The sequence below is a fragment of the Silene latifolia genome, chromosome Y (assembly GCF_048544455.1).
Source record: "Silene latifolia isolate original U9 population chromosome Y, ASM4854445v1, whole genome shotgun sequence".
NCBI lineage: Eukaryota > Viridiplantae > Streptophyta > Magnoliopsida > Caryophyllales > Caryophyllaceae > Silene > Silene latifolia.
Window position 1 is genome coordinate 417,474,868 of NC_133538.1, and position 24,690 is coordinate 417,499,557.

At 36.2% G+C, this 24,690-nt stretch overlaps 3 long non-coding RNA genes across 5 annotated transcripts; 1 reads left to right on the plus strand and 2 right to left on the minus strand.

Annotated features, from left to right (window-relative positions):
* The first annotated feature begins 10 nt into the window (after positions 1 to 10).
* Positions 11 to 24,272, plus strand: LOC141626502 (uncharacterized). Its single transcript, XR_012536082.1, has 3 exons — positions 11 to 37; positions 23,379 to 23,790; positions 23,957 to 24,272. It is a non-coding gene; the product is annotated as an uncharacterized LOC141626502 (long non-coding RNA).
* Positions 8,847 to 10,708, minus strand: LOC141633123 (uncharacterized). Of its 3 annotated transcripts, none has more exons than XR_012537925.1 (5): positions 10,552 to 10,708; positions 10,362 to 10,456; positions 9,847 to 9,914; positions 9,455 to 9,570; positions 8,847 to 9,140 (listed from the first exon to the last, which is right to left on the minus strand). It is a non-coding gene; the product is annotated as an uncharacterized LOC141633123 (long non-coding RNA). The 3 variants fall into 3 exon arrangements; XR_012537926.1 differs by having other exon boundaries at positions 9,014 to 9,140; positions 9,455 to 9,510; positions 10,552 to 10,660; XR_012537927.1 differs by having other exon boundaries at positions 9,070 to 9,152; positions 9,455 to 9,510; positions 10,552 to 10,660.
* LOC141626500 (uncharacterized) lies at positions 16,473 to 17,487 on the minus strand. The gene is made up of 3 exons (XR_012536081.1): positions 17,371 to 17,487; positions 17,058 to 17,109; positions 16,473 to 16,707 (listed from the first exon to the last, which is right to left on the minus strand). It is a non-coding gene; the product is annotated as an uncharacterized LOC141626500 (long non-coding RNA).
* Positions 24,273 to 24,690: the final 418 nt, after the last annotated feature.

The window sequence follows — 24,690 nt, forward strand, 5'->3', positions numbered from 1 at the left end:
TAATATAGATAAGATGGCATCCATCCCCAACTCTAAGGTATAATTTTCTTCATTGCTAATAACTGCTTTTAATTTTAGGCTAAAATGTAGAAACACCTTGATTATAATCTTATAAAGAGTAATTAATTACTTCCTCGGTCACGGTCCTTTGCTTACTTAATTATTGCATTTTTTAGTGTCTTATTCTTTTCTTTACCTTTCTATATTAAAAATATTTTGATCACAAATTCTCATTGAAGACGGGCACTATCCGTCACAAGCTCAAGACGGATAACACCTCTCTCACAATATGCAAGTGGCACTATCCATAGGGCGCTCCATTTCCCCCCACTTGCCCTCCCACTTGTCTTATTCTGAGAGAAGCAATATCCGTCACAAGCTTGCGATGGATAGTGTACGTCACAAGTTTGTGATGGACGCTTTGTATTTTGATAGGTAATTTGATGATCATACATATTTATTATGAGCCACATTATCATCCACCAACAACCACCACAAAAATTACCGGAATGGATGGAGTAAAAAGTTAGAGGGTGTTATATAAGTTCACTTTCTTCCCCTAAAGTTAGGGAGTACTAATTTAGATGCTAAATAAGGTTTTAAATAACTGAATTACAAGCTAACTTATTGCTCTTTACAAAGTATTACATGTCAATAATTCAATCCATCCAAATGACATATATTAAATCTCTAATTTTGTTGTTTGTTGAGTATTAAATCTCTTTCTTTCCAGATTTTTTTTGCCTTGTCCTAGTTTTTTTCCTTTTCTTTTTTTTTTTTTTTTTTTTTTTTTTTTTTACAGTAAGAGAACTGGGGTGAGTCTCTAGAGATTAGAGGAGCAACTACTTTCGCCTTCGTTCTCGGATGAAAGCTTGAAAGGCAAGTAGTGAAAGGCTATAACTATATATTAAACCACCTCGAAAAATTAGGACACCTGAGTCGAAAATGGCCATAAAATTAAACTAGCCAACTTATTTGGCCTTGTGATGCCGTAAACAAATACTCCCTCTGTACCATACAAATGGTAACGTAGTAAAAAATAGGGTTTTTAAGAAAAGAAGGTAAAAGAAGGGGTAAAGAGGGAAGAAAATAGGTGGGGTATGTAATTGTGAGTTTAATTGTGAGTTGGTAGGTGAAGTATGTAGTGACATTTTATGTAAATATCAAATGAATATAAGGATAATTTGGTAATGTTGCGGACCAAATAAGGAATGTTACCATTGGTATGGTACGGGCATATTAGGTAAGTGTTATCATTGGTCTGGTACGGAGAGAGTAATTAATTGAGATCGGATGTAGTATTCAACTTGAGTTACAATTTTAATTAGCTAAACATAACTTGCCATTTTAATCCTTGATAATTTGCAGTTGTCGGGTATATCAAATTTAAAAACACGTACATCTCGTGACTCAGTTCAACTAGCTTCGTCATTGTACTTGCATTGTGACAAACTCACAAGCGTGTCCGTTTGTCCTTGACTTTCTTTTTTTTTTTTTTTTTCTTCACAAATTCTCATTGATGACGAGCACTATCCGTCACAAGCTGAAGACGGATAGTGCCCCTTTCACAAAAAGCAAGTGGCATTATTAATGGGTGCTCCATTTCCTACCCACTTGCCTTCCCACTTGCTTTATTGTGAGAGGAGGAGTATCCGTCTTCAGCTTGTGACGGATATAGTACGTCACAAGCAAGACGCTTTGTTTTTTTGGGATATTTTCTCGTGTACCCCTGAACTTTCTTGTTTTCTAAGGTATACCCCTCGTTTTTCACAAAAAAAACTTTGACCGACAATAATTCTCTGTTACGAGTTCCGAAAATGGTAAATTTTTTTTCAAACAAATTATCTCGTCAAGGCCTTGAATTTGAAAAAAAAAATCACCGCATTTTGAACTCATAGCCGGTAGTTATGGTTGGTCAAACATTTTTTAACGAATAAACTTTGACCGATCTTAATTCCCGACTACGAGTTGAGACGTCGGTGAATTTTTTTTCTCAAACTGAAGATCTCTTAAAGACGGTCAATGTGGAAAAAAAATTATCGTATTCTGAATTTGTAGCCAAGAGTTATTGACGGTCAAAGTTCTTTTGCATGAAAAGAGGGGTATATCATAGAAAATGAAAAGGTTAAGGGGTACACGAGAGAATATCCTTTTTTTTTCTTTTATCGTTTGGTTGGTTTGTCTGACCATTTTTTAGTTATGGAGTACTCCGTATTTATTTATCTTTTATCGTTTGGTTGGTTTGTCTGACCATTTTTTAGTTCACAAATTCTTATTTGTGACGGAGGGTATCCGTCACAAATAAGAGACGGGTACCATATTGTCTCACAAAAAACCCATAGGAGATGAGAGAAGGAGCACATGGGGTGGGTGCCCACCTTGTCCCCTCTACCCATTTTCACTCACAAAATATCCGTCGCAAGATCCGACCCGTCACAAGCAAGACTTATTGTTTTTAGTTATGGAGTACTCCGTATTTATTTATGTACCGTGACAAAGTCACTTGATTAGCAAGTTTTCAACATTGTTCGCCGTTTTTAGCATTAGCAATTACGGAGTAGCAGCGATAGTCCAAATAGAGCTGGTATAATAAACCCAACAATAACAACATCAACAACATTAGAGCCTTAGAGTATCCATATTGAAAAGGATGATGCATCCTTTTAACACCTTTTTTTTTTTTAAAAAAGATGTCCTTTTCAATGTGGAATCAATTTGGATATCCTCTTTAAAAGGAGAAAGAGGAAGACTTCTTCTATTTTTAGAGGAAGTATAACCTGGGCCCTTGTACCCACTAGTCATCCCTCATCTACCAATCTACCATGTGTCACATAATTTGTTTCTGTTTTATTTTTTAGTCATCAAAAATTTGAGAGAGGATGATTAACATGATCATCTTTTTTTTTTTTTTTTGGTGCGAATAAGAAGATCATCTTTGAGGTGGGAAAAAAATAGAAGAAAAGTTAGGAGGAGGATGGAGATAGTGGGAAAAAAGATAGAAGGAAAAAGAGGAAATAAAAGGAAGACGACATACTCTACAATGTGTATGTAATCCCAAAATGATTTGGGGTTGGCTGACATGAATATTAGAATATGAAAATATTCTTTAGAATATCTAAATATTCCCTGCCCATATTTGTTATCTATTAACCTTAATAAGTTATCAATTAGCAATATAATTCTTTCATGGTATCAGGTTCAACGACGATCCTCTAAAAACCTTGCTTCCTTCTCCTTTCTTCTACTCTCCTACCTTCTTTTCTCTTCCTTTTTCGCATCCCACCATGTCTCCCTGTGCCGAGTCCTCAAAAACGACCCATTTCCATCCTGCTTTCTCCGTCTCCAATATCAAGAACTATGTTCAAATCACTTTGGAAACCGAGAATGTCCACTATGAATCGTGGGCTGAGTTGTTCCTCAACACAGCTCGTGCCGTCGACGTTGCTGATCATGTTGCTCCTCCCAAAGAAGAATGAGCAATGGGACCGTCTCGACGCCATTGTAAAGCAATGGATTTACAACACCATCTCTCTCGATCTCCTTCATACTATCTCACTACAACGAAAACGCGAAAAACTGACAGACAAAATCTGTGAGTAAAGGGCAAAATCCGTCAGTAAAACAAAATTCCTGACGGAGTTTCCGTCGGTATGGTACGTCAGCGTTTATCGTCAGTAAAATACCTCTCCTGACGAAATTTCCGTCAGTAAACAGAAATAATGACGGATAACTGACGGAATAACCGTCGTCTAATACCAGCATACAACTGACGGCATTTCCATCAGTATTCGGATTTCCTGGCGGAATTTCCGCCACAGGCTTGACACGTGGCATATTTGGCGGGTTTTCAAAAATTCTGTAAAAATGGGCCCTGACGGACATTCCGTCAATATTTTGGTCAATCCTGATGGAATTTCCGTCAGTAGACTGGACACGTGGCAGTAAACTGTGATTTCTGGAAAATCTGGAAAAAAAGCCTTGACGGAAATTCCGTCGGTATTTTGGTCAATCCTGACGGAATTTTCGTCAGTTTTATTAAAAAACAGGGGCCGGAAAAAACAGCTTGCTGCCCAGCCACGATGCGTTTTTGCATCGTTTCAAATACAACCACGATGCCTATTTGCATTGTTTCAAATACAACCAAAACCTGCAAAACACATATAGAATCGTCGACCGCCAAGCGGGAATCCATTTTCACGTCAACCGCTATTACGGGAATCAAGAGAGGCAACCAAAGAGAATTGAACGCAAATTTTTTACATATAAAGTCGGTCAAATTCGTATATTGTCTTACTAATTAAACACAAATCACCAATGTTTTTTCATACTCCCTACTAGACGACAATACTAACCTAACTAAAGGCTATAACCTACAGGGGAAATAAAACTACCACCTCCAAACCCGTGTCCATCATCCGCAAAGTCGTCCCGCCTTTGTGGATTAAATTGTGAACACGTGTTTGGGGGTTGGGATGCTTGCATATCAGCACAAGCCTTTTGCATTGCCGCCATTTGTTCGACCTGTTCACGAACGGTTTTTTCAAGAGCAATTCGAACGGCTCGCTCATCATTCATTTGGGTGGAAAGCTGTGAAATCATGATAGGAGCATAAGAGAAAGACCGACGACCAGCTTTGTTAGTAGGAGGATTATACCATATTTCGGCCCCTTTATCTCCGGTCCCAAATATCCGGTTTTTCTCGTCAAAGCCCTTGACAGTCTTGTAGTACGCCCGGATGTCCCAATTATTTAACAGCTGTTCTGCATAACGCTGTGTATGAGAGTCATCTGACGGGAATTCCGTCAGTAATAGCATAATATTGACGGAATTTCCGTCAAATGTTTTTTAGCGCCATTGACTTAGTCAACGCGCCAATTATAGCTGACGGAATCTCCGTCAGGAAACAGAAATTCAGTCAGAAATCCATCAGTTTCCCGTGTTTTCTGACGGCTTGTTTTTTCCGTCAGTATGTCCGTCACTATGCCGCGTTTTCGTTGTAGTGTCTTGGAACCAAGGCAACGGCTCAAGGCGCGTGGGATCGTCTCAAGGACATCTTCAATGACAACACAAACTCAATGGGTGTATTCCTTGAACAACAATTTTCTCAAACTCATATGGATAATTATCCTAATGTCTCTTCCTACTGTCAGGCATGTTGGCCGATCAATTGGCTAACGTCGGCGCTGTTGTCTCTAACAATCGACTTGTTCTTCAACTTGTCGCCGGTTTATCGGATGGGTATGATGGTGTTGCTACTATCATTAACAGAGTGACCCCCTCCCTCCGTTTTACAAAGCTTGATCGATGCTCACACTCGAGGAATCTCGCCGTGCTAAAGCATCTTCTTCTTCAACTGAATCCGCGTTGCTTGCCTCTCAGACCGACTCCAATGGTGATTCTAATAACCCGCCCTCTAATAATAACCGCGGTAATAATTCCTCTCGTTCTCACAACAATAAGAACAAAGGGGGACGTTATCGTGGAAATTATCAGGGCAAAAACAATGGCAATGGAGGGTCAAATAGCAAACATGGTGGCGGATCAACTAAGCAGCAGCAATCCCAATCCCATCCCAGGGACAACAACCTTCACGGACATGGACTAATCCTCCTGCACCAAGCCATGGACCAGGTATTCTTGAACCTAGGCCCCAGCAGGCTCCACAAGCTTTCATCGCTCAACCTTCCACCATCGGGACACCGCAAGGAGCTTTTGTCCCTAGTGATATTACAGCCGCAATGCAAACTGTTACGCTGCAACAACCTGATGACAATTGGTATATGGACACCGGTGCCTCGTCCCACATGACGTCGAATCAAGGTAACCTCTCGTCTTATTTTAATTTGAGCGATAATCGAAGTATTGTAGTCGGAAATGGTACCGAGATTCCAATACTCGATTGTGGAGCTAAGACTCTTTTGCCTCCCCATCCCCACTCACATTAAAAAATGTCCTTCATGCTCCACATATATTAAAGAGAACCTGATCTTTGTCAAGAAATTAACCACCGACAATAATGTTTCTATCGAATTTGACCCATGACCCATATTTGGTTTTACTGTGAAGGATTATCGGACGGGGAAGGGCCTGATGAGATGGAGTAGTTCGGGCGATTTATATCCATTATTCACCACGCCCTCCCCTGCCTCGATCTCACCACAAGCTCTTGTTGCTGTCTCATCACCTACTTGGCACGGACGTCTTGCTCATCCGGGCCATGCTATCTTTAATATTTTATGCCGGAATAAAGCTATTTCTTGTTCGAGTTTGAAAAACTCTTTTATTTGTCACTCTTGCCAATTAGGCAAACAAATTAAATTATCGTTTTCACCTTCTAATTCCACTTCGGTATTGCCCTTTGATATTGTGCATAGTGATTTATAGACATCGTCTGTTATAAGTTGTATGGGTCACCGTTATTACGTCTTATTTTTAAATGACTCCACAATTTTTTTGTGGACATTTCCCATCACCAATAAGTCTCTCATATCTTTACCATTCCACAATTTAATTAAAACTCAATTTGACAGTCCTATAAAGAACCTTCAATGCAATAACGGTCAATGCAATAACGGTCGTAAGTTCGATAATTCTACTTTACACGGTTTTTTCAAACAAAATGGAATTAGTTTTTGCTTCTCTTGTCCCCATACCTCTCCTCAAAACGGTAAGGCGGAACGAAAGATCTGTACCATACATAATATGGTTCGGACCCTTCTCCTGCACGCCCAAATGTCACTATCTATGTGGCACCATGCTCTTTCTGTTGCTACATACATTCGTAATATCTCACCTAGCAAAGCAAATCGTCTTATTTCCCCAACCTCATCTCTTTACAATCGTGTCCCTTCTTATGGTCACCTACGCACATTCGGTTGTCTTTGCTACCCTCATTTTCCCTGAACTTGCTGCCCGTTCTAGTGCTTGTGTCTTCTTGGGCTATTCGTCGAACCATCGAGGATACAAGTGCCTATTTATCCTCACGGAAAATCATTATTGCTCGACACGTGACGTTTGATGAGTCGGTCTTTCCTTATGCCACTAACCAAAGTCACCCGCCCTCCACCTATTCCTTCCTCGAAACTGACACAACCACATCACCCTACCTACCCTACCTGACTCACCACCCACACGGCCAGCAACCAACCAAACCTTGACCCCAATACCACGACCTCACAACCTGCTTCCCCACGGTCCCCTACCTCACCACGGTCCCCTGTCTCCCCGACAAACAGCCTAGCCAACTCAACCTAGCAACCTCGCCTATGTCGAGCACATAACCGTCACCAGAACAGTCCCCACCAGTCTCGGAACAGTCCACCCCTCCACCTCCGTCTCCTTAAATGACAACCTGAGCCCAACACGGTATTTATAAGCCTAAACCAATTTTTGACCTTTGTGTCACTACCAGGCTTTCCCCGATACCAAAATCGCCTATAGCAACACTTAATGACCAGAATTGGAAACTCGCCATGATCGATGAAATCGATGCTCTTTTTTAAAAATAAGACTTGGGTCCTTGTTCCCATTCCCCCTAACGTTAATATGACTCGGTGCATATGGCTCTTTAAACATAAATTCAAGTCTAATGGTGATTTAGAGCGATACAAAGCTCGTCTTGTTGTCAATGGCAGGTCCGAACAACTGTGACGAGACCTTTAGTCCCGTGGTTAAACCCGCAACAATACGCACCATTCTTAGCATGGCTGTTTCTAAAAGGTGGTCCATTCATCAACTCGATGTGAAGAATGTCTTCCTTCATGGTAATCTCGCTGAAACTATATACATGTATCAGCCTCCTGGGTTTCATCATCCTCAACGTCTCGACCATGTGTGCCTTCTTCAAAAATCTCTATATGGCCTTATGCAGGCTCCCCGGGCATGGTACAAGAGGTTCGCTTCATATGTCTCTACCATCGGATTTCATCATAGTAAATGTGACAACTCTTTATTTATCTTTCGGGCTGGAACAAATATTGCATATCTTCTATTATATGTCGATGATATCATTCTTGCCTCTTCGTCTTATCTCTTGCGCACACAAATTATTGACAAGCTTCGATCATAATTTGCTGCTGCCATGACTGACCTTGGTCCGTTGAATTATTTTCTCGGTGTGGCTGTTATTTGACACAAAAATGGGTTGTTTCTTCATCAACAGAAATATGAAAATGAGATTATTGCTCGCGCCAACATGTCGGCCTGTAAACCTCCTCAAACTCCTGTCGATACAAAGTCCAAACTCAGTGCCTCTGGCGGTAAACCTGTCGCTGATCCATCACTCTATAGAACTTTAGCAGGTGCACTTCCATACTTAACCTTTACACAGCCTGATATATCATACGTCATTCAACAAGTATGCCTCTATATGCATGATTCCTGTGAAGCCCACTTTAGTGCACTGAAACGAATAATCCGCTACATTCAAGGGACTTCCTATCACGGCCTTCACCTAACACTACTACAAAAAAAACATAGAGAACTGTTGAAATAGGCTTTAGAAAACACCCCATAGGCGTTCTCCAACTCAGCGTTCTCTAATTTATAGAGAACGGGTGGGGAGGCGTTTTATATGTTAAACATTAGAAAACGCCTGTAGAGGAAGGCGTTTTGTTTTTATGCGCTATAGAGAACCCTTACTAATGGGAGGCGTTATGTTTCTCCTACTTTAGATAACGGTTATCAACGACAATAGCTCTCTATCAAATATAATAGAGAACAGTCAAGACAGATCACAGTTCTTTAATTTTTTTTTAAATAAATAAATTTTAGTATCATTTACCCAATGAAAGCAATATACATATATAATATAAATTAACAAACACAAATCTTACCATGAAAACAAATTTTGAAAAAGTAGGCATTTTTATTACTTGGACAAATACACTGTATCAGTTATAACCATTAAAGACACCCTTCTCTACATACAAAAAGATATACTTTATACCAGCGTCTATTTACAAATGCAACAAGAAGGAACAACTATGCCATTAGCTCCAATTGAAGCACCCCTGGTACAATGCTTTACTTTCTCGAGCTAAAGCATCATTTGAACTCTTGAGCTCTGTTGCGTGTCCTTTTTTATTCCCTAAAACATGGCTTCAGGTCTGTGCAGAACACTGCAACCTGCAACCATACCTCTGCATGCATAGCTGATAATTGTAATGAGGCAAAAACAAGGGCGTCATGATGCCACTTACTTGGAAACAACTAACTATAATGTCGTGACTCGTGAGCTAAATAGATAGTTATAAGGTGTACTGATTCTTGATCAGAAGCAAAATACACAAGTTGTAATCGGGCATAGTATATGGTTCTCAAATTAAATTTACCAAGGCAAGCTCGCCAGTCGCCATGTGTCAAAGTTTATAAAATACCTTAGCTTGGCAATACAAAAGCAAATTCAACTGACTTCAGCAATAATATAGTCAACGGATTTTTTCCAAGAGCTTACAATTATATTGCTTGATATCAAAGGATGATTGGCTTGGCAGTACATCCTTCAAGTTACTGAAAAGAAACAGAATGTTACGTCGATGATTCTAGTTGTGACATCCGAGGCTTCTGAAGCTGTTAAAAATTAGAGTGACAAACATGAAAAATAGAAATAACTTTTACAAAATAGAAGCACTTGGCCAACTCTGTCATAGAATGCAACAATCACCCCATACTTTTGCGGATTGTGTTGACATCTAAACATACCAAAGCAATCAACGATGAAAAAGGTCGCACTATAACAGACTTTGACATCTTTTGAACAAGAGTAATACAAACAAAACACCACATACTTGTTACAGATTAGGGCTAATACTATAAATCAACTCATACTTGTAATAAATTGGGTACCTTGACATCATTTCCATCAGATCTTGCAACTTCCATGATCAATCACCGATTCTTATTTTTTAACCTACCTGGGTTCAAACCACAATCGCTCTTAGCAAATTATATAATCTTTGAGTTATACACCATTAAGTCTTTGGATCAATATGAACTACACATTCAGGAGGGGTAAAAGGCAGAAGAAAAAATAGATAGAAAATTGAATAAGACCCGTTTCAATCAATAAGCAAGAGTTGAAAGAAAACCATACATCCAGTATGAAAAATTACACAACAATCATCAGCGAATATCACACCTCCTATTCATCAATTACAAAAAAATTATATCGAGGTAATAGCTAACATAATCATAGGAGACAAATAGTCTGGATGCCTTAATTAATATAAAACAAAAATTAACATATACGAAGTAAGATCTATTAAAAACGCCAAATTTCATCATATATACGGATTACTCAAGAGAGAATATGAATACCAATAGAATTGAATGCAAGGGGTGTGAAAGAATAAGACAATTACCAATTCTATCAATTTTCGTTGACTTGCACTTTGGTGTTATAATCCCCAATTTCTAGGGTTTATCACAATAAGGACCTCATAATAGCAATACCAACCTGAAATTATCAAAGAAATAATTAAGTTTCTCTATTTATCAGCGCAATTTAAACAGAAAATAAAAAATCCCTAATTGGAATCTGGTTTGCAAAACCTAGAAATTTTGAATCAGATGAAGATGCGGAAAGCAGTGATGCACGGTGGTGATGCGTCCGACGAAGTAAGTCGGTTGGCAGCAGGTCTCAACCGAAGGTGGGTATGGGTGGTTTGTGAGAGTGAGGGAGATTAGAGAAATGAAAGAATAAAGTTATGCAGTAAAAAGAAATGGAGTTTGTAAAAGGTAATATTGTGGTTTTTAGTTTTACTTTTTTTCAACTTATAAATTTACAGTACTTTAGAAATTTTTTGAGAGTGGCGGCCTGGCGGGTGAACAAATAGGCTTTTCATTATATATTTATATTTAAATTTGAAATTTTAGTTTAAGAAAATTGCAGAGAACGGGTAAAATAAGAGGTGTTCTCTATTCTTCTTTTTACATAACACCTATTAGGAAAAAGCGTTCTCTTTATTTCTAGAGAATGATTATTTTATTTGACCGTTCTCTATTATGCGTTACTTATTCATCTTTTTGTAGTAGTGTAACGTCCTCCTCCGCCAATACTTTGACGGTTGGGGAGGGTGCCCAAACACAAGGCGCTCAACTTCTGGTTACTGTGTTTATTTAGGTGACAATCTAATATCATGGTCCTCCAAAAGACAAGCAACAATTTCCCGTTCCAGCGCCGCAGAGTATCGCATCGCGGTGTAGCAAATGTTGTACCCGAGTCCTGTTGGCTACGGAACCTCCTACTTGTACTTGAATGCCCTTTATTCAAGGCAACGATTGTATATTGTGACAACATAAGTGCCATATACCTCTCTGTCAATCATCATTGAACCAAGCACATAGAGATGGATATTCATTTCGTTCGGGACAGGGTCGCACTTGGCCAAGTTCAAGTTCTCCATGTGCCCTCACGATACCAATTCGCTGATATCTTCACTAAAAGGTTACCAAAAGCTCTCTTTGACGACTTCCGCTCCAGTCTCAGCATACGATCTCCTCCCGCTTCGACTTAGGGGGTGTATTAGAATATGAAAATATTCTTTAGAATATGTAAATATTCCCTGCCCATATTTGTTATCTATTAACCTTAATTAGTTATCAATTAGCAATATAATTCTTTCAATGAATCATCCTTTGGGACCGTCCATGGGTGAACGCACACCTCAATGCGAAAAAATAGAAAAGAAGACGTGAAAAACAAAAGGGGAGTGAAACATAATACAAAAGCCGAGTAAACTTATTGGTTTTAAAATCGAATTCCGGATTTCTTTTATAAAAATTTAGAATTTAAATCGAGAATAAAGACTAAAATAATTTTGAAAACCGAAGTAAAACTTGAGGTTCCGGAATACCTTCAAAGTGAACCAAGTATTAATATACAATAAAGTTATTGGTAAAAAGGTGTAATAAATCCGAAAAGAAATAACTTTTTTAAAAATTATTGGTATAATAAACCCAAATTTGAAAGGATGGTGATAGGGCGCCACCGGGTGGCACTAAATCTCGGCGCCACCGTAATTTATTGAAAAAGAAAAAGAAAAAATAGAATATTAATTTTCGTTTTTGCGCCAAAGATTTAAGGCAGTCACGGAAATTTATATCTATTCAATTAAAGTCAAATACTTAAGGACTTGTTTGGTTGACATAAGGGAACTAAAGTTCCCGGGAACTTCAAGTTCACATGAATTTCCAATTCATGTGAATTCCCAAAAAGTGTTTGGTTTGCATGTGGGAAGTTAATTCATGTGGGAAGTTCCAATGACCAAGGGGGGGCTTGGTGAATGACTTCCCACATAATGGAGGAAGTAGATTCATGTGCAAAGATGTTAGGAGTACACGGGGTGTACAAGGCCTTTGTACACTGACTAGTAATAATGCGACACATGGCAAGACCAATAAAGATTCCATCTTTTGTTTGGAGGGAAACTAGGAGGGAAAATTTTCCTCTGTTAGAGGGAAAATTTGGCTTTGGAGGGAAAATAAAATAAACTTATACTTTTAGAATATTACTATTTTTATACCAAAAATATTATATCATATACAATTAAATCAAACTTTATATTATTTCATATATTTACATATTTATTCACATGACCCTTCTTCTCCCTCCCTAACCCAATATCAACAATTCAACCACCCATGTCCACCGGCCACCACCACAACCATCATCCGACGCACCACCCAACCACCAGCCATGAACCATCGCCTATAGTCGACGATTTCGACCACCACCAGCCACGATTTCGACCACCACCCAACCAACAGCCACGATTTCGACCACCACCCAACCACCAGCCACGGTTTCGACTACCAACCAACCACCAGCCACGATTTCGACCACCACCCAACCACCCAGTAGTCGACGGCCACCGCCAGATTCGTTTGAGATCTACAAATGGTGGTGTAATGTTTCGTTTTCAGATCTACTAATGGTCCATCAAAATTTTTCATTAATTTTTGGCATTAGTGTTCACATGTTTGGAAGGTCTTTTAGCCATGAAGGGTGGGCAGTGGTCGTTGTGGAGGTTCCGTTGGCGGTGGGTGGCTCGTAGAGCGGTGGTGGACTTAAGAATGTTGCCTAACTTGCCCCTCCCTAAACCGCAACTTCAATTTAATCAAGCTTTACGATTTCGACCACCACCGCAACGATTTTATTAAGTAAATTTAATCAAGACTTCGTCATTTGTATATTTTTTTTTCTTTTGTCGATCGATAAAAGCGGTATTCTTATTATTAATTTAAGTTTAATTGAGTTTAAGTTTATTTAATTAACTAAAGTTAATTTGTGCTAAATTAAATCAAATTCATGTATTGTATGACCGGAATACTCAAAACACGTAATTAAGTCACCTAAATCACTCTATTTGTATAACGTATAGTTGTTCTTAATCAATCTAACGACAATTTGCCTCAAATGTATACCTTCTAAACTGGATGTACTTAAAATTGTTGTTAGGATGACGATGTCATCATTTACTTAAGTCAATTACCGAAAATCATTTTTTTAATATCCGATTTATCATCCGTTCTCACTTATCACTATTTTTTCGAATGTCCCAAATTTATCATTAGTGAGGCAAAATGAAAAGAGGAAAAGAAGCCACTTATTAAGGAGCTCCAGATAAAAATGAGCAAAGTTAATTTAATATAAGATAATTAAGGGGCTTCAGATAAAAGATGGGTAAAAAATGATGATGAATTGAAAATGGAGATGGGAAACGATGGAGGTCAGTCACCGTGAGCATGAGAATAGAAATTTAGGATGAAAAATCATTAAGAATACAAAAAAAATATACATGGTACCCCTAATTATTGTCATTATCACTCAATTTTTCGACTTTCTACATGATACCCCTACACTTTTTAAAACATACATGGTACCCCTAATTATTGTCATTATCACTAAGTATACCCCTAAACTTTATTTTCCATCAATTAAACTCAGTTTTAGATGTTAGGTAATGACTTGGACGCGTAACCAAACTTGTCATTTATTATCCCATGACATAAGGACTCTATTAGGCTCAATATCCATCTCGATCCTAATATTTATTGATATATATGGGCTAAAAAAATTTTGACGGAAAGTTTATTGATTTCTTGCCAAATTATCACGTCCAAAGATGGATATTGAGGCCTAGTAGAGTCCTTATGTCATGGGATGATAAATGACAAGCTTGGTTACGCGTCCAAATAATCACTTAACGCCTAAAACTGAGTTTAATTGACGGAAAATAAAGTTTAGGGGTACACTTAGTGATAATGACAACAGTTAGGGGTATCATGTATGTTTTAAAAAATGTAGGGGTACCATGTAGAAACTCGAAAAATTGAGGGGTACCATATAGAATATCCCAAAAAAATAAGAAGTGAGTTATACTCAGAGGAAAAAAAGGTAGAGATTAGAATATGAATTTTTGGCTTCGGATGAATAAAGGTAAAATTCTACAAAAGTAGTCTTATACTCTTATGTAAGGTTGAGCCAAAAATCCGATTATTCAAACCGATCCGACATTCTATCCGAATTCGATCTAAAACTTTGGATATCCGATCAAAAAGTTATGTTTGGAATCGGATATCCGATCCGAATCGTTGGTTTTGGTTCAGATATGGATATTGCAATTAAAACAATTAGATCTTATCTGATTCGAAACTATAGTTTTGTAGTATAATTTCGAGAAAATATAATTTTATCTGATACAACAACTTATTTAAATATTAAAATATTAGGAAATTTGTAAGGGGTATGGCTAGCTTAAATAAAAAATTAACTTAACTTAACTAAAATTAACTTAGCTAAATTAAAATAGTTAACATGACTAAATTTAAGTAAAGTTAACTTGACTAAAATTAAATTTTATTAAACTTAACATGACTTAGTTGATCTTATCTTATTGTAACTAAATTAAAAATAACTAACTAAGATGAATTTGGCTTAACTTAATTTAACGTAACAATAACAACGATTATATTGAAAGTAGTAACGGGAACAATGAATTTTCACAACTTTAAAAAATATCATACAAAAATGTATCATAAGTGGTAAATGAATGAATTAGACAAGTAAGATTTTGATAAAAAAAAATTAAATAGAAATATATGTAATTCAAACCGAATATCAAAATTGCTTTTCATTAAACAAAGTAAAACTAATTAAAATAATGTTGTTATCAAATGGGTGGAAGGGGAGGTGTGGACTGATGATATGGCCTACTACCAATGGGTGAAATAAGATGGTGTGGATTGATGATGTGGTGGTCTATTAATGGGTGAAATGGGAAGGTGTGGATTGATAATTAAATCTAGCTATGCTTTAAATTAACTGAGGTTAATACTATTGGGCGAAAGGTGGAGGTGTGGATTAATGACGTGGTGGACTTCTAATGGAGGAAAGGCGGTGACGCGGATTAATGACATGGCGTGCTCTAGGTAGTGATACAATTTTTATGGGTATGATACGAGAGAATAATATATGATACTAATTTAATCACTATGGTAACAAACAATTATCTGTATAACACTAAATAAACATAACTTAACATAAATAAATTTAATTGAGGACTTTTACAATCTTACCATCGATCTTATACGATTATGTACGATCAATATGTTCGACTAAATTGAACTAAATTAAGCTGATCAATACGAGAAGTAGTAGCAGAGTTAGACCGAATTGAATCGCATGAACTGAATCAACTCAACTAAATGAAGTTGAATCAATCGAACCGAAATGAGTCAACTTAGGTTCAAGAATTTGATTAAGTTAATTACAAACTCATCTCTACACAAATTAACTCTTACTTTAGTTCAACTTCATTGAGTTCGATTCATTCAACTCATGCTATCGCTTATCTTATAGATCAACTTAGTTAAGTTAACTTTAGTAAATTCAAGAATAACCAAGTTCAATGTTGTTAAAACGTGATCTAGATCGTAAAATTGTACGATCCCATGATCCAAAAAGTGGAAATGATACAAGTCATCGTAGGATCGTTTTGGTGGAAAGATCGGGTAGGATCACATATTGATCATACATAATCGTATACGGTCGATGATAGGATAGTAAAAGTCTTATTTATGTGTGTTCTAATTTTGTGAGGTTGTTGTTTCTTTGTACTTACAACTCTAACTTAAGAGGCACTACTACAAAAAATGTCAAGGAAACCGGTTGAAAAGGCTATAAAAAACCAGTTTATAACCGGTCTCTAGCTCACAGGTGTCTTAGCCTAAGAGACCGGATATGTAACCGGTTTCTTTGGTTAAATCAAAGAAACCGGTTATCACCAAAAACCGATTTCTTTGATCGCTGACTAAGACACCTATTATTGGCCAAAACCGGTTTCTTTGATATTGTCTTTGAAACCTAGGTTTTGGACTAAAACCGGTCTCTTTGATATTATCTTTAAAACCAGTTTTGGACTAAAACCGGTCTCTTATATTTTATTTAGAAACAAAAAAAAAAATAGAAATTAAAAAAATTCGAGACCTGTATAAAATTATAATCGCTAAAATATACAGTAACAATTAAATTACATAATTAGCATCAACTTCACAAGCAACCTATCTTACAATTATATTCGAATTCTTATAAACTAATCTCCTATTATATAATCTCGCAAAATAACAACTCTTGAAGTTAACTTTGACGTTGAAATCATCATCTTATTTGTAGCCAAACTCGAAGTCATAAAACTCGCCTCACACCTACACAAAAGGGGACAAAAACAACCAGTAAAAACTCCCTGAAAGTCAAGGTTATACACAAGGTTTGAGCAATTGACATTAGTACAGGCATCTCTCTAGCTCTTCGAAAGGCTAAACAATATTAAAATAACCAACCATAATTAAAAGACTAGTTGTTAACCAACAATTGTTTTATTTCTTAGATAAGACTAGTTGTAAAGACATGACCCTAGCTTCCTCAATCATTCTTTGACGGAATACTTTATTGTCCTGTGCTCTACACACACGGTGCATAGTGGTAATGGAGTTACTCTAAAAGGTTTTCTTACACGAAAGTGCCATAAAAAAAAGATAGGGAGATTACATAATACCCGAAACAAGTAGATGTGACTCGTAACATCCCGCCAATGTACAAGTCTGATCCTGAAATCAGATTTCAAGAGATATTATTAGAGTATTTTTGGCACATTGACTTATCCCGCCAATCCACAGGCACAATGCGAAAACCACGTCACGTGTTATGTAAACGTAACCAACCAGAAAGCCAACTAAAGAGTAAGATAATACAACAATAAGCACATTGACTTATCTAAAATACTTCTAAGATTTAGTTGAGACGGATGTAGTTCATCGCTATTTATTCAGCATAACATCAACATTCTAGAAAGCCTGCACTCAAAATACCTGAATTTTAGACAACCATGCTTGAACCCGACTGTCAAAATTGTCATATTTTGTTGAGCAATCAGCACTTTGCAGTGACTTCTGCACAAAAGGACTAACAGAAAGTAAGAGATCAATACAGATCAGTTAATCATATGATATCACATACTTTCACTTGTAAATGAAAAAGAGGGGGCTGGGGGAGGGTGTGTGGGTTAACAGAAAGTAAGCGATCAATACATATCGCTTAATCAAATGATATCACATACTTCACTAGTCAATTGAGTGACGAGCTTTTTTATTTGCCGCAAGCTCTAAATACTTGGATGTCCGGAATTTACACAATTGCAAAGTCAACAAATGGAGAATAACCCATTGATTTAGTTCCATACAAAAGCGTTATAAATATTATTCACTAGTATTAATTAAAATTACAAGTCTCATGCCCAAGCAAAACCAACTCTTGTGACCGATTATTACCAAAACTCCCGATATGACTTTAAAAACCAGTATTGTTTAGTATTTGAAACAACAAACCCAACATAGATACAGCGCCTTGCTCATTTGAAATGTATAAATTAATACCACTAAGAAGTCAACATAAGAAAATTATGACAAATAAAGGAGTCATTATCGTTTGATCATATAAGAGTAAGTCTCCATTAATCCGTCTTAACATTAAAACGGGTCAAGTATCATCTCACTTGTGCATAGAAGATAAATAAATTGTGATTCCCTAGGCAATATGCTTTTGTCTTATTCTAAATACTTGACCCGTCTTAAGCTTAAAACGGATATACCCGTTCTTAATGAAAATTTGTAATCATATAAAGTCAGTAATAATAGTAATAACGATGGTATTCGGAGCCAAATAATGGAGTCAACAATTTAATTTGAAAGCTGCAAAGATGGTAAAACTATTTTCATGCAAACTGTGATCTTTGAGGTCTGATATAAGTATATAACCAACAATGAAACAACAAACAGTTCATTAAACAAAACTCATAAGACCGCCGTTTGCCTAATAAGTTTAATTGTAGGAATGCACTATGTATGAGGTATGTTCTTTGATGTTTAACCTCTCCATTCTCCAACCACTCTTGCACATTTTCTGAATGGTTTCTTCGATAAAGGTCGGGCATAAGACATGCATTGCAAATATTTGTCAAAATTATCTATGAGAGTTAATAGGAAAAGAACAGCAATTATGCAAATCAACGATTGTATAATCACTAATTCGCATTCAATCATATAATTAAGGACGATTAAAGTAAATGATTACAGATGAATCCAAAACACTTATATTGATCGACCCTAATTAGCAAGTCTAACCAATTAAAGTCTGATACTTCAAACACAACAACAATAAAGCTATAGAAATTGGCTGGAAGGACAACAATGAAAATCCTACAACAACCTAATTACGAATAGATCGAATAATTCATAAACCCTAAAAAAATTAAAACAAAATTGATGAAAAATGAATACCTATTATCTAGGAACCGGGCCGGAAGGAGGAGCAAGTGATAGTAGGGGGAGAGCGATTGATGGTGGCTATGTGCGGCGACGAGGCGAGAAGTGGGATTCTAACGTGATAACTCGGACATAAGGGTGCTAAGAAACAAAAACAATAAAAATGGAATAAAATGATATAAAGTCATGATTGAGGGAATAAATCCAAAAAGCTAAGAAACCGGTTATAATTCAACATGGTTTCTTAGTTTATTTTAAGAAACCGGTTTAATAAAATCAACGGTTTCTTATGTTTAGAGACCGGTTTGAGAATATAACAGGTTTCTTATTAGTGATCTCTTTGCTATTTTTTGTAGTAGTGAGGATATGTAATAATTTATATAAGATGTAAGTTATATTAACTTAAACCATACACTTATATTAATGTATGAGTACTCATGTTTAATTAGTATCATACACATCATTGCTCCGTATCACATTGATTAAATTAGTATCATAAATTCGTCTCTCGTATTATGTACATAAAAATTGTATCATTGCACAGTGTCTGCCACGTCACTAATCCACGCCACCGCTTCTCCTCCAATAGGAATCCGCCATTTCAGCAATCCATATATCCACCTTTTGCCCGTTAGTAGCCCGCCATGTGTTTGGAGGGAAAGTTGGAGGGAAAATTTTGTTATATTGGAGGGAAAATTTTGGATTAGGAGGGAAAGTTGGAGGAGTTTTTATTAAAATCTATAATCTTTTTCATGTCATAATAATATTATTAATCCATATTTTATTCAATAATTTATATACTCTCATATCATATACTATAAAAATTTTATTTACAAAAAAAAAAACATTTTTATTTACTTTTTCACATTTTACCTCCAATTTAATTTTTAGGGTTTTAGTGTTTCTATGTTTGATTTATTTTAAGGTTGGCTGTTTTTAGAGTTTTAGTATTTTTAGGTTTGGTTTATTTAGGGTTGGTTGTTTTTAGGGTTTGTTTTAGTATTTTTAGGTTTGACTTATTTTAGGGTTGGTTGTTTTTAGGGTTTGTTTTAGTGTTTTTATGTTTGGTTTATTTTAGGGTTGGGTGTTTTTAGGTTTTGTTTATTTTAGGGTTGGTTGTTTTTAGGGTTTGTTTTAGTGTTTTTATGTTTAGTTTATTTTAGGGTTGGGTGTTTTTAGGTTTTGTTTATTTTAGGGTTGGTTGTTTTTAGGGTTTGTTCTAGTGTTTTTATGTTTTGTTTATTTTAGGATTGGGAGTTTTTAAGGTTTTAGTATTTTTAGGTTTGGTTTATTTTAGGATTGGTTTTAGTGCAACTACGATAGACTCGTCAGGAGTGAGGACTTTATTTAATATATTTACTATTAAAATAAGTTATTGTATAATACGGAGTATGTAATATTAGTTTTAGACAAAATAACGATATTACGTTTCGGATGCGTATTATTGAAACTCATATCAACTTTAACTTGTAATTAAATAGTTGATATGAGTGTAACTTTATATTTGAATAATGAACTTTATTGAATCACTTATTATATCTAAATTATGTTTATTTAGACTTAACAAATTTTAGGTTATTCAAGTATAATTACCTTAAATTTAGTTATTAACTTTGATTATATTTGAATAATGATGTTAAGTTATTAAATCTAGTTAACTAAGTTTATTTAACTCTAATTAAGTAAAATTTAGTCAAGTCCAAGTAAAGTTAATTATATTAAGTTTAATGAAATTTTGATAAATTATGTTAGGTTTAATTATGTTTAGTTAGAAATTAATGAATAAAATTAAAATATTATTTGTTAAGTAATGTTTGTATAATTTTATAATCGAATTAAGTTATGTCTAATTAAGTTAAGTTTACCTTAATTAAATTAACTAAAGTTTAATCATGTTCTATTTTAATCTAAAAAAAAGTCATGTTCTTTTTAACTTGAATTAAGCTATCTTTAATCAAATTATACACAATCACGTTAATTATAATTAATTTTGATATCAATTGATTAATCGTTAATCATAATCATGATAAAATTATCTAAAAATGTTTTATAAATAAATACGTACGTAATTAATAATTAATAATATTAATTATTAACAACTTTATTAAACAATACGGAGTACGTTTTTCTCGCCGTCCTCCAACCACCACTTTCCGATGAAGCTCGAAAGCAATGGCACCACCACAATTTTTTTCTTTTTGGCCTCCTCCCTCACCAACCCTACAACCGCTGGCATCACCTCATGACTACCGTGCCATACTCACAACGACCGAGTCACTGCCAACCACCACATGTCCACAATATCACCACGGAACTTATACATAAACATCACAACAGCCACGATAAAAACCCTACATCTCCGTTTCCGTATTATTAGTTTTGCAATATTTACAACCACGATTAATATCGTATATTTCCTAGTTTTGTGAATATCGTATCAATATCGGATCTTTGGGATATGACCAAGTCTTAACCCAGCAGCTTGTACATTTTTGTATAAAAATCATATCATCGGCAGCCATTAAAAGGCAAATACACAATAAATATTTCTTCTCCATCTTGTTTCTTAATCTAGCATCCGACGAGTAAACAAAACCTATTTTGGCTAATCAGATCCGGTAGTGTTGGTGGCGGCGGCTAGGGGTATTGGGCGGCGGGTTAAAGTCGCGCGTGAGGGGCGTAGGAATGTAAGGATGTCGGAGCGATGATGGTAGGTGGTTGGTTGACGGGAGGTGTTGGGTGGAGGTTGGTGGTGGAGAGTGATGTGAGTTATTGAGTAGGAGAAGAATGAGAGCAATTGAAAATGTGTATTAGGTAAAATATTCCCGGCATTAAGCATGGTGGTGACACGTTTTCCCGGTGGTGGGTGCAGTGGTGGCCGGAAGATGGCCGGACGGTGGTGGAGGGATTTATGGGTGGGATAAAAAAAAGGAGAGAAGATGGTTGTGTTTTGGGGAAGAAAATGTGTATTTACTAAAAATAATATTCATAAAATAAAATATAATATAATATAATTTTTTTTTTTTTTTTTGTAAAAATAGATAGACTAATAAAAATAAATGACTCTTCAACTCCTTCAAATTTGAATTTCAAATTCAAAATATTTCAATTTAGGTAGTAGAATTAACCATTGAAAAAGATTCCATATGGTCCCTACCACTTTCCACGTGGCACGTTACTACAGGCCTGTGTACCAAGGGGTTTGTACACCCCGTGTACATGTAGCCTTTTCGATTCATGTGGGAAGTTCTACTTCCCATGATTTTGGCAACCAAACAACATCATGGTTTTACACTTCCTAGGAAGTTTAAAATCCCATGATTTTAATTGGCAACCAAACAAGCCCTTAATAAATCAAAATTTCTAAATAATATTTTACGCCAAAAAAGTTAATTTAATATTTCATCTTGATCGATAATTATGTTTCTTCATGATTGTATTGGGTTCTTCATCTACTACGTTTTTCATCTACTGAGTTTTTCATCTACAAGCGAACGAAAGAGAAAATTCAATACGATTCATGATGAAGAAGACACTGTAAAAACTCGAGCGGGTCGAACTTATTGTCGGACATACTTGATAGGTCTGCACGCCTACGATCACAATCTCCCTTAAACTAATTTTAAGTCTTGTTTTGTAGTAATTTGTGCACATAAATGCATAATTCAATATTGATCATATTCATGATCTATAACTAGAAAGATTAGACGGTGGTCTTCTTTGTTTGATGAACAGCTTCCAAATTGTTACAAATCTGACGTGAATTACGCCTAAAAGTTTTCTTTTATGGTTATAATAATCATAATAATTAATTGATTATATAATTCTAATTTCCTAAACTACCCTTTTTTTTAATTAGTTTGAAATTCAAAATGCAAGGGAGGGAAATTGCAAAATACAAGAAATTTACTATTATGCCCTGGGTGGCGCTCAGTTTAAGCACCACCCGGTGGCTCTATCTCATTATTCAATTTGAAAAATTAATCAAAAATATTTAAATTCACATCTGATCAAATAACAAAAATGATCAACTAGAATCACACCTAAAACTTAGATGAAACCGAACCGAACTGATTTACTTGAACAAAAAGTCGTATTTCTTTTACATAAACACCATTTTACTATAATCTTTAGAGTTATTGCACGATTCAACCTTATCAATTTGAATATTTTAAACATTAAATTTTTAATGAAAAACATTTTAATTGTCGCCACAAGTTGCTCACATATAACTAATGATGTCCAACTCTATTACTGAAGTCTCACCTGAACCGGCATTGACTCGAATCAAAACTGTACTGGCCTGAAAAAGTTCAAACCAGTTAAAACAGTGGCCGAAATTAACCTGAGCTGAATGAACTAAGATCGAAATTAAGGCTTACCCAAATATAACTGATCTGATTTAACCTGACCCGTAACTAAGCTGAATGACTAGTTTATCAGCTGACAGGTGACCAAAATGAAACCAAATTATCAAATTAGTTAAATAAAAACATTATCAGAATTGTTTTTACACGTAAGATCATTTACAACCTGATTGCCCTTGTTTATTGAAGGATAAGAAGAAAAGCATCAACCATTCTATGCTTTTATGCTGCAAAGTCTACATTTCTGAATCACGCAACCAGACAGCCCTTGATGCGATCGAAAGAGCTGCTAGACTTAATCCAGAAACTGCTATTGTAAACAGGTTCTCAGATGGAGTTTATAACAGAGCTAATTTCACATTAGTCTCATATGTCATCCATGACAGTACCGGGAATCCGATTTTTAGCCCACTTGTTTAAACCGTCGTTGACATGGCCGATGCTGCCTACCAGGCCATAGACCTCCAGCTACAATCGGGTACTCACCCGAGGCTAGGCGTTGTAGATGATATTCTCATTAATCCTCTGGCTCGATCTTCCCTTGATGAGGCAACATGGCTAGCTAAGACCGTTGCCAAGGAAATTGGCAACCGATTTCAAGGTAATTTGCCTAACCTTAAATGCCCTTTCTAACGTTAAGACATTAGCCGGCGAGTATACATAAGGTGGAAAAAAACAAAGAAAGATAATGTCGCATATGAAAACTCTAGCATAAAGCGTTGCACTAGTAAATATTTTCCATAAACCTAACCCACAACTGGTCACAGTGCCAGTGTTCCTCTACAATGCAGCACACCCAACAGGTCAGGCCTTAGACACAATAAGACGACGACTAGGCTACTACAGGCCAAACTCCATGGGTCATCAATGGGCCGGTTGGTACCAACCAGAAACCCTATCAGAAGTTCCAGATGAAGGGCCAAGGCAGGTTTCACGTTCTCGAGGAATATCCATGATCGGAGCTCGACCATGGGTGGCATTCTACAACTTACCCATCATGTCCACAGACATATCAGCAGCAAGAAGGATTGCTAAAAGGGCGAGTGGTCGTGGTGGTGGTCTCCCTACTGTACAGATGATAACGTAAAACTAGGTGTCGTAAAAAGCTAGAATTAACCTATCAAATTAACAATTTATAAACCAAACTCAACTCTACACTATGCTATTAAGGGTAGTAGTAAAGGGAAGTAAGGGTCGAACCCAAGAGAAGGGGTTTAAGACTAAAAACTTGAATTGTAAGCTATTGACTACTAAGTAGATCTCTACTACTAATCAAGATCCTAACAACAATGTAAACTTAACAAAAGGTAATACACAAACAATGGCTATTAACAAAGATCAACTAGTAGGAAACATAGATGGAAAAGGATTGGTTTTGGGAAACAAACATGGGAAAATGAGTAAAGATTGAAAATCTTTCTATTGAGACAATTCAACAAACAACTAGTATGCAAGATTCAATATTAAAGGAAAACTTGATGTAATTCTCTCTTAGTAACCC